Raw genomic sequence first — 11678 nt, 5'->3', positions numbered from 1 at the left:
CGTAAGGAAAAAGTTTTTTTTTTCAGAAATTCACCATAAATCAAAATATTGTGCTAGAGACTTCCAGTTTGTTGCAAAATGTAGGTACATGATTGAATATTACTAGAATGTAAGAGTTTTAGCTTATAATTGCGTTTTTTTACCATTTTGGTTGAGTTTAAAGTTGACCGAAGGTTGAAATTTTGGCACTTATCGTGATTTATATGAAAATATTTCAAAACTGATAAAAGCTACAACCATGAGTTATTTTCTGTTGTATTCTACATGAAATTGCGCACATTTCCATATATAAAACTTTATGTAACGACTAATATAAAACAGTGCAAACATTACGACAACGTGACGAAAGAATTTCTGGCGCGGACGTAAGGAAAAAGTTTTTTTAAAAATTCATCATAAATCGAAATATTGTGCTAGAGACTTCCAATTTGTTGCAAAATGAAGGTAAATGATTGAATATTACTAGAATGTAAGAGTTTTAGCTTACAATTGCGTTTTTTTACCATTTCGGTCGAGTCAAAGTTGACCGAAGGTTGAAATTTTGGCAGTTATCGAGATTTATATGAAAATATTTCCAAACTGATAAAAGCTACAACCATGGGTTGTATTTTGTTGTATTTTACATGAAATTGCGCACATTTCCATATATAAAACTTTATGTAACGGCTAATATAAAACAGTACAAAAATTACGACAAAATGACGAAAGAATTTCTGAAATTTTCGGCCGAGTTACCACACGGACGTAAGGAAAAAGTTTTTTTCAAAAATTCACCATAAATTGAAATACTGTGCTAGAGACTTCCAATTTGTTGCAAAATGAAGATAAATGATTGTCTATTACTAGAATGTAAGAGTTTTAGCTTACAATTGCGTTTTTCGACCATTTCGGTCGAGTCAAAGTTGACCAAAGGTTGAAATTTTTTGTAGTCGACGTACGGTATGTCCACTTGGCACCCAACAGACAATTTTAGTCGACGTATGATACGTCCAGTAGGCGTTTAAGGGTTAAATAACTCTTAACATCTTACACCAAACATTACCATGCTCGCCTACGTCTGATAGTACTGTAGTAGTGTGAAGTGTTTTTAAATCCACACACTGATACAGCAGACACACAAATGCACAATGATGCATTAGACAGGTGGCACAAATAATGGAACTGTGCACTTACTGTACTTTGCATTTGGGCGTAGTGCTGTCAGCGCACTTCATGTGGGTCACTGTAGGCATTACTTAAGCTTCTTTGCAGTGTCTCTTTGGCCCCTAGCTGCAACCCCTTTCATTTCTTTTTCTGTATCTCTGTTCATATTCTCTTTCTTCCATCTTGCTTTCCACCCTCATAATAACAACTGTTTCATAGTGCAACTGCAAGGTTTTCCTCCTGTTACACCTTTCAACTCTTTTTACATTTCCATTTCAGCGCTGAATGACCTCATACGTCCCAGTGCTCAGCCTTTGGCCTCAATTCTATAAAGTGGTTCCTCGGCGTATGAATGATTCGTTATTTGTATTTTTGTTATATGAAGTAAAATTTTCAAAAAATTCTGTTTTCATGTACGAGCTAAAAATTCTATTTACGAGCTGTTTGGTGGAATCTCGCCCGTGGCCGGCCGGGATTGGTGGGGGGAGAGATGGGATCCCCTTGGTCCTGGATTAGGGGGAGGACCATGTGGATGTAGGGACGGAGGGATACACAGTGGGAAGGCAATAAAACAACTGGGATGATGGTTCTTTTTTTTTTAAATGTCAAAGTAGGTTCTGCAAAGTCCTTAATTGACCTCATTTGCCTCGTGACCCTGACACGAACTCGTTGATCCACCCTAATCTAAATTGTACCTTATGTTCGAGTTTGTGCTTGTGGCTGAGACTTTGCTTAACATTATTGCATCATATTTTTGCAATTGTGATTTTTTAATAATTGGGAATAACATTGCCACACATGAAGAAGAAGCCTGTTAAGGAAGTGAAGTGATGAAGAAAAAGGAGTCTTTAACTCTTGAAGTTAAGAAAGAAATGACCACCAAGCATAAAGCTGGCACACGTGTCTAACTTAGCTCAAGAATATGGCAGATCTATGTCGACGATATGTACCGTTCTAAAGAAGAAAAGAGGAAATTTAGGCATTAGACACTGCGGTGCGAGTAACAAGAATATCGTTTAAGCAGTGGGGAAAATCTAAAGAAATTTGTGGAAACAAACAATCCAAGGTGCGCAGAAGCAGAACGCGGCGCCAGTTTGTTTGATGATTAGGGGACGAGTTATTTTTAACATGCTAAAAAATTGCAAAAAGCAAGTGACACTTGATAGGTATTTTACCGTAACAAAAAAAAGTAATTCGGGTGAATCAAGTGTAAGTGAAAGCAAATGGGCGAAACATAGTGAAAAGAAAAATCAACCGAGCCTGGTCCCAGTGGCACATCTGGGAAGTCAGTGGGAAGTGAACCCGCGTCTCCCACCCGATAACCCACCACCATCCCCTCGCTCATCTCTCTACTGCCTCACTAGCACTGTCCCGAACACTCGCTCGAGGTAAGATTCTCTTTTGATTTTTTATTGTTACTGTATTGCATTTCATTGTTTTTATATTGTATCATTGTTAAATTTATTCTTTTATTTTTTTTTACGTGAATTGTTACCGTTTTTACGTACATACAGTACAGTAATGTTTTTACCGTCTCTTCTCCTGCCCTCCTTAACTAAACGCTCCCTCCCTTATCTCAAGTCAGCTGTGCGTCATCTTTTATGTTAAATTTTATTGTGAAATGCTTTATTATTTATTTTGTTGAATATGATCATCATAAACGACATATTGTGAATGCACTTAAAATAATTGTATTAAAGTGGGTACAAAGGGTTGATATGGGGGAAATTCTTGAGTGTGGAATGAATTAACTGAATTCCCATTATCCCTTATGGGAATATTCAGATTGATATACGAAAATTTTGATATACAAATTGGAGTTTGGAACGAGTTAAATTCGTATACTGAGGAGCTATAAAATTTTGTGAGAGAGAGAGAGAGAGAGAGAGAGAGAGAGAGAGAGAGAGAGAGAGAGAGAGAGAGAGAGAGAGAGAGAGAGAGACTAGACAATACAAAGGAAATATGCAAGTTGTCTTACAACATTGCAAACATGTACATGGACTTTGCATGTATGAATGCCCATGCATGCTGGCCCATAACTAGGCTTACACATTGGCTTTACTTTACAAAAACACAATAATTTAAAAAAATATTCAATTAAATATACTAAGCATCTTATTCTAATACACAGACATTTAAATAATTTCTTATATTTAAAATGCAATTTTGTTTTTTTATTTTTGTTTCCAAATTTAAGCACTCACTCTGCCACCATTAGAGTTATGCATCGGAAGCAGAGGATATTGGGAGGAATGAGTAGTAGGGAGGTGGAAGGATAGTACAACTGGCTGATACTGTCCATGGAAAGGCTACATGAAAATTTATTTGGAGTTTTTTCTTTAAAAAAGGTGAACATTCTTTCTCTCTTGATAATTCCAGTTTTAGTGGCAGGTGGAGGAAAAAGTGGAGGAAAAATGTGCCAGTTTCTTGAGAGTTCTGGTTGTTTATATTGGGCACAAGGGGCTTTACCAATGTATCTGGTTTACAGTTACCTGGAGGTCTAAAAACTGGACCCACAACACATAAAAATTGAGTGAAACTGCCTTAATATTTCTACTGCACGATATTCTCTTTATAAGTGGTTACTCTTCATACTTAACAATGACATACCTAAGCTCAACACCTAACAAGAACAGGCAGTATCAGTGATTTATATACTAGTAACCTAGGCTAACCTTAGATTTTTTGCTTTATTTTTTTAACTATCTGCATTGTATAATACACGGTTTGTCAGTTAGGCATATTATTTTCCTGTGCTGTATATGAAATTTACTAAACTGAAAAATATAACATGTAACATAGTTGAATGTAGGCTAACCCTACCCTATACCAGATAGCCTAGCTTATAATATTATTGGCTAAACTACTGAATTTGTAAAATTCCACAGAGATTTTGAGCAAACTTCTACATCACTAGCCTTGCTCTAGAAATATTCATAAATGAAAATGGGTATGAATAAAATTTTAAGAAAAATATTATGCTGAAAAGTGAAACAAAACCAGTCATCCCTCATCTATTTGCCCTACACTTCTAAACATTTGCATAAGGGGTACAAGCCCTTGAGCTTACAGAACAGCTCAAGGTGTGGATAACAAAATTCTAGAGGGGAGAACAAAATACTGATAACCACTGCTCTGCAAGTCTGGGTCAGTATCCTTAGTGTGGAGTTGAAAGCTGTGTACTGAATGGCTTAACACAAATAAACTGTTTTGACTGGCTGAATGATATCCAAGGAGTTTGGTATTTGGGGTAAATTGCAATTGCTAAGCTGTGTTTGTCTCAGTTCTGCATTGTTGGTTTCCATTACAACACCAGATATGCAGTATTTGTGTATGTTCGTTTAAAATTTCATTGTCAGTGAAGAAGAAAACAGACTTATAGTACTATATTTCATGTGCTAAATTTATGGATAGCCCTACAACAGCATTCTTTCAGGATTTGCTATTACTTCTAAACAATGCTACTGCTGTAGTGGATCACTATAGTACTACTGTTTAATATATGCTGTATAGGCAGAAATGCAACTTGTTCCAAGTTTGGTAAAACTGGCCATTTTGTACATGTGTAGTAAAGTCAATACATTCATTTTGTCACTCAGTTCAAGAACCATAAAGGATTCTGCTTCCATTAACAGTGCAATAATGGTTTCCTCAGTTTTGGACTGCCATACCTGAAGCAAAAGTAAATGGATACCTAATATTGCAATTGTTGAGACTGATGGTCTCATTCAAACAGCTTGCACAATGCCTGATGCTTTCAACAGCATTTGCTGCTGTTATAGTGTCAATGGATTCTGGTAAGGATCAAATGGTAATTAAGGGCAGTGTAATACGTATGCTGAATGGTGTGGTCTCATGAGGTCTCATGAGAATAAACAATAATCATTGATGGACAACCTGTGTGGTCCTATCCTCCTAGGTCATGATTCCTTTCCAAGTATGCATGTAAGTCACTCTTTTGGAGGTAGATCGCCTCCATTAAAGTCCTTCAGTCTAACCACAGCCTCTTTTTACAAGCTGTCATCTAATTATAGTAGTCCTTTATGTATTATGCTGAAAATCTAGCTTTCATTTAAGAGGAGATTCTACTAATCTGTTACAAGATACAGTAGAATCTCTGTTCCTGGCCAAAGTCCTTGGTGTACTCAAATCAGAAGTCTTATTATACTCAACCAATATATTATATAATAGATTTAAAAATCCCATTTCATACTCTCACTCTCCAGAGTATTCGATCTTGTTGGGATACTAAAATATACATGATTTATCTCAATAGATCTGAAACCCACCAAAAATCAGACAAATAATGAATTCAGAACAACTGCATACTGTACTGCCACTGTGGCTTTTCACACTCACTTATGTACCTTTTGGAGTGACAAATGGGATTTCTTGCTTTCAACAAGTTCTTGGCGATGATATTTGTAAAGAAGGTTTGCACGACAACTATGATTTGTGGCATTTCCTAAAAAGAGCATGGAAAACCTTGCAAAGTTTGAAGTTGCAAGGAACCTGGACTGCTATTTACAATCCTGAATCAGAGGTTAGGACATGTTATAGAGAATAACAACAAAAGAGCTGATCTGATCTACATGTCAGAGCTCCCCCTTAACACTGCAAAAATACAAGGTTTTCAATGAACTGAATTTTAAGTCATCTTTAAGTCGACTGATGCTAACATACCATTCTCTCATACTCTGAAATGTTGAGTGAACCATTCATCTATAGGATGAGATGCTTATGCTTATTTGAAAAAGGTGTTATCCTCTATCAGGCAGGTACTTCCAACAAATAATTGATTAAAAACATATCTGATGTATATTTTATGGTAAACACAACAGAAAAACAAACAAAAAAAAGATGGCCACTGGAGCTGAACATGATGTAACATAAAACCCTGGTGTGGACAATGCCATGGCCAATAAAACACTGTGACTGAACAATGGAATACCTGCTTTTACTGTTAATAATTCAAATGAGTTAGGAAATATCACATATCTTTAACTTTGACATATTCTGATTTATGCCACCTTTGCATTACTAAAATGTGCCATTTGATCCATTCCCAGGATTTAATTTACCTTTTTCACTACTCAGGTGGTGTATATGTACTGTTTATAATGTACACCTGGAATTCCTAGTTTATCTGATGACCATGTTAATCAGCCAATACCAACAGTGGAAGCTGTAGGGCACAAATAGAACTGGGACAGTCCTTTACAAAACAATGTACACTGTATACATAATGTATTTTCCACATATGAGTGTAAGTACTGGATAAGCTTTCACAAAGCCATGCACACATGCAAATGGAAGTGTGGAAATCTGACCACATTTTGTCTGTGCAAAACTATCGTGCACTACGCACAGAATATGCTTAGTTAACTTTTAACTCACATCTTACTTTTGAGAAACATATAATGTAAGTCAGCAAATGCTGCACAGAAGTTAAATATTATACATTAGACCTCATATATTCATAATGATTATAAAGTCAAAGCAACCTGTTCTAAGTCTTTTGTCCTTCCTTTACTAGAATACAGTTCTCCAGTGTGGATGTGCTTTTGCCAGAGATTTATCTCTTTTAGATAGAGTGGCTTGTGGTGGTAAGTTTCTGTTTCGTAACATTAGCAGTTATGACTTGGACCATCATTGGTTGGTCTCTATTTTAACAGCGGACTTTTACTAGCACAACTGATTCCTGATCCTCTTTTCCTCCCAAAAGTGACTAGATTTACTGAACAGCAGCACCAATATAGTGATTAAATTTACTGAACAGCAGCACCAATATTCTGTAAATGTGCACACTGTCAAACTTCTCAGTTCCATAGATCTTTTGTTCCTAACACCGTTGGACTGTGGAACAGTCTCCCTAAGGATGTTGTGCAATTAGAACCTCAAAATTTCAAGCGAAGATGCAATACACTGCTACCCTAAATCAATTCGCCTTGTACCTGTGTACTTGTTAATAATAATAATAATAATAATAATAATAATAATAATAATATTAATAAAAATAATAATAATAATAATAATAATAATAATAATATAATAATAATAATAATAATACAGGCAGTCCCCGGTTATCGGAAATCTGGTTTTTCGGCACTTGTCTAGCGAGAAAAATCTGCGATTTTCGGTGCTGATATGTGCCAATTTCCACTTATTGGTGCCGATAATTGCGTACTGGCACCAATACGTACCTAACAGAGGCTTTGATAACCGAAAATCGGCAACGTTTGGCGCTTGTCGGCGTTGATAAGCGCTGAAAATCACTGATTTTCTGTTATCGTCATGCCGTTGGAATGGAACTACCACCAATAACTGGGGATTGCCTATAATAATAATAATAATAATAATAATAATAATAATAATAATAATAATAATAATATCATGTATATTCTACGGATATGAATAATTTATGAGAGAAGACATTTTGGTTCCAAAATAATCAAACACTTGTAATATTATTGTTTAGTACTACTTCTCTCAATATAATGATCTACTTTGTCACTTCAAACGTATGTTATTTAATATTGAATAAAAATAGGCTACCGTCTGCCGTTCGCCCAACCTCCTCCTCTCTCCAATTCTCCCATTTCCTTGACAGCATACTCAAGAGGCTCAGTCAAGTTTTCGGCCCTAGAGACAGAAGTCTGGTCTCTCTTAGGGAAAGCGGTCATCGAAGTAGTGCAGGACGTGTCAACCCCAGGTTTCTACAACCGCCTGTTTGTAGTCCCCAAGTCATCAGTGGGTTGGAGGCCAGTTCTCGACGTAAGTGCTCTCAATATGTACTTAGTGAAAACCAAGTTCTCCATGGAAACAAACCGCTCAGTTCTTCAGGCACTAACTCGGGGGATTGATGGTGACCCTCGACATGGAAGATGCCTACTTCCACATTCCAGTACATCAGGACTCCAGGAGGTATCTTCGCTTTGTTTTCAAGGACAGAGTTTACCAGTTCCGGGCCCTCTGCTCGGCCTGTCGACAGCCCGCAAGTGTTCACCAGGATTCTCGCCCGACAGGTCATTGGCTCCACCTGGAGGGAGTTCGGATCTCCTTGTACCTAGACGACTGGCTACTCCGTTCATCATCAAGGGACCGCTGCATGGAGGACCTTCACAGAACCCTAAGGTTAGCTCAGGACTTAGGGATTCTGATAAACACGGAAAAGTTGAGCTTAGTTCCGTCACAGAGGATTCTTTATTTGGGGATGACTCTGGACAGTCTAGCTTTTCGGGCTTTTCTGTCTCCCAAAAGGGTCTCCTCCTGCCTTCAGACGGTGGAGAAGTTTCTCCTCCTGGACAGTTGCTCCGCCCGTCAGTGGATGGCTCTCCTGGGAACTCTGTCGTCAGCGGAGCAATTTGTAAGGTTAGGCCGTCTGCACATGAGACCCTTACAGTTTTTCCTCAGGGACTCTTGGGACAGAAGGACCCAAACGGACTCCACGGTCTTCGACATTCCCCCCGACGTCAAGGGGCATCTTTTCTGGTGGAGGTCGCCGGAAAGGCTTTCGGAGGGTCTGGACCTCCTCCCAAGACAACCATCCCTGCAGATGTTCTCAGACGCGTCCAATGTTGGGTGGGGAGCACATCTAGCCAACCTCAGGACGTCAGGAGTTTGGTCGGACGAACAGAAGAAGCTCCACATCAATGTCAAGGAACTGTTGGCCATTCACCTCGCTCTCCAGGAATTTTCGACCCACGTCTCAGGCCAAGCAGTCGCTGTTCACGCCGACAACTCGACGGCTCTAGCCTACATCCGGAAACAGGGAGGTACCCATTCCTTCGCCCTGTTCAAAGCTGCGAGGGACCTTCTTCTGTGGGCGGACAGCAACAGGGTGGCCCTGTTCCCTCGGTTTGTGCAGGGAAAACTGAACGTCCTGGCGGACCAACTCAGCCGTCAGAACCAGACTCTCCCTACGGAGTGGACCCTGCACCCGCAACTGTGCCTAGATCTGTGGAATCTGTGGGGCACTCCCATAATAGATCTCTTCGCTACCTCCAAGAACCATCGTCTCCCAGTGTTCTGCTCACCAGTTCCAGACCCACTGACTCACTTGGTGGATGCCATGCTCCTAGACTGGACGAACCTGTTTGCCTATGCCTTCCCTCCTTTCGGGCTCATCAGGCAAGTGATAAACAAAGTGAAATTCCATCAGCAGGTCGAGCTGATCCTCGTTGCCCCGTTCTGGCCAAGGAAGGAGTGGTTCCCGGACCTGCTAGATCTCCTGATAGACTTCCCGAGGCTTCTCCCTCAAAAGAAGTCGCTTCTCAGACAACCCCACCTAATGAAGTTCCACCAGGGATTGTCCACTCTCGCTCTGACAGGCTTCAGACTGTCAGGAAGCTCATCAGAGCGCGAGGTTTTTCAAGCAAGGCTGCAGAGGCTATTGCGAGGTGCAGAAGGGACTCCTCGAGCAAATTATACCAATCCAAGTGGACAGTCTTCAGGAACTGGTGTAGAAAAAATAGTATCTCCTCTTCTTCGACGTCTATAACTCAACTTGCCGATTTTTTCATTTACTTGAGGGATTCAAGAAAATTGATGCCATCAACCATCAAGGGCTACAGAGTTATGCTGTCCTCCATCTTCTACCATAGGGGGTTAGACCTATCAAATAACCGAGACTTGTCAGACCTCCTCAAATCCTTAGACACAGCTAAGGCCCCAAAACCTGCCCTTGCCTGGAATTTAGATGTAGTTTTGAGGTGGTTAATGTCTCCAAGGTACGAACCTTTAGAAGGTCTTTCTCTTAGAGACCTCACTAAGAAACCCTTTTTCTGGTTACTTTAGCAACGGCAAAGAGGGTTAGTGAAATACAAGCCATTGACAAGGAAGTGGGTTTTTCACAAGGTAATGCTGTTTGCTTGTTCACCTTGAATTTTCTGGCCAAGAACGAGTCTCCTTCCAACCCGTGGCCTCGGTCCTTACCATTCAGAACCTCTCCGAAGTGGCTGGCCCTCAAGAATTGGAGGCTTCTTTGTGCCCGTTAGAGCTATCAAAACTTACTTGGCCAGAATGGCCAGCATCAGAGGACGTTCCTCTAACCTGTGGTGTTCAGTGAAAGATCCAACCAGACCTCTATCCAAGAATGCCCTGGCTTTCTTCGTCAAGGAACTCATCTTAGAGGCACACAGGCACATCAACGAAGAGGACGCATGCCTAGTCAAGTCTCACATTCACGAAGTGCGCTCAATAGCAACTTCAGTGGCCTTTCGTCATAATAAGTCACTTTCGCAGATCACACAGAGCACCTTCTGGAGGTCGAAGTCGGTGTTTGCGTCTCACTACCTTAGGGAGGTTGAAGTTGCGTATCAGGACCTGTTTGCGTTAGGTCCCGTATCGGTAGCAGGCTTGGTTTTAGGGGGAACACACTAGGGGGGTAGGTTCCTTATCTTTCCTTCCCCCTGTGGTTTTATGGTTGCTGAGTTAATGGGAAGCCGGGGGTGCTCAGTTCACCTGGAGTACCCTCCATTCTAGTTGAGCTGCCGAGGGTATAGGGAAGGGGGATGTATTTAACTATTTTTAGGTTAGGCGGTGAGACCCGTTTTTCAGTCTGGTTGCTTTCCAATTGCTCAGGGCAAGAGCAAAAGGAAGTCACCCCTTGTCTCAGTCAGCGGTGTACTTCCCTGACTGCTTGGGTTGTTATGGAGCAGAGTGGCTAGCAGTGCTTACGCCCAAACCCTCTGCAGGTAATGGAGCTTCAACCAGCAGCAGTACCTCCCTGCAAAAGCCCATCTACCAGGTAAGGTGACGCCTGCCCTTTTGTTGGTATGGATCCTTAAGATACCCATGGTTAGGGTTTGTTCCTTTTCTTTTTTTTTTTTTTTTTGTGTGTGTGTAACCTTTCAATAACTGGTACCTCATCCCCTGCCCTTCCACCTTAAATGTGGAATCAGCTTTTACAGTGTTTTGGTAAGTCATTATAATGAAAATGACATTTTTATGATAAAATGATGTTTCATTATACTTACCAAAACACTGTAACGTAAAGGCCTCCTCCTCCCCGCAGGGGGAGACGTTATCTCAGGTTTTCACTAATTGTGTATACCGAGAATGAAACTGACCTGGGTTTATGGGTATGTCTCCTGCCACACTACCCCCACCGGCATCCGGTGGGGTTGGGTCTCCTGCCAATTGTATCAGCGTTCCAAACAAAGTTTGAAAATTTATATCTCGGACGTGTCGATTTTAAAGAGATAAAAGCTTTTACAGTGTTTTGGTAAGTCATTATAATGAAACCTAAAATTATTGGTCTTCCTGGTTTCACCCTACTTTTCACAGACACCAACTAATTTAAGGTACCTGAAATGTATTTTATAAACGTATGTGCATACAGTAGGATGAGGAGCAAAGTAAATTGCAAGGTTAGGTAAAGTTCGAGATAAGCTAACATAAGCTGTGGGGTAGAACACTGCCCTTATCTGCATTTCTGCTACCCCAATATTAGTGTGGATGAGAAACTACTGTATATTTTATTCCTCTTGACTGGCTGCTGGGCTATTCCTGGATAACTAAATTTTCCAATGATC

General features: G+C 40.2%; 1 protein-coding gene across 13 annotated transcripts in view; it reads right to left on the bottom strand.

Annotated features, from left to right (window-relative positions):
* LOC136831460 (probable phosphorylase b kinase regulatory subunit alpha) overlaps positions 1–11678 on the bottom strand; it is a 239786-nt gene that overhangs the window by 6906 nt on the left and 221202 nt on the right. The gene's annotated exons all lie outside the window — the stretch shown is intronic.

This window comes from Macrobrachium rosenbergii, chromosome 48, assembly GCF_040412425.1.
Source record: "Macrobrachium rosenbergii isolate ZJJX-2024 chromosome 48, ASM4041242v1, whole genome shotgun sequence".
NCBI lineage: Eukaryota > Metazoa > Arthropoda > Malacostraca > Decapoda > Palaemonidae > Macrobrachium > Macrobrachium rosenbergii.
This window is presented reverse-complemented; position numbering and strand designations above follow the sequence as displayed.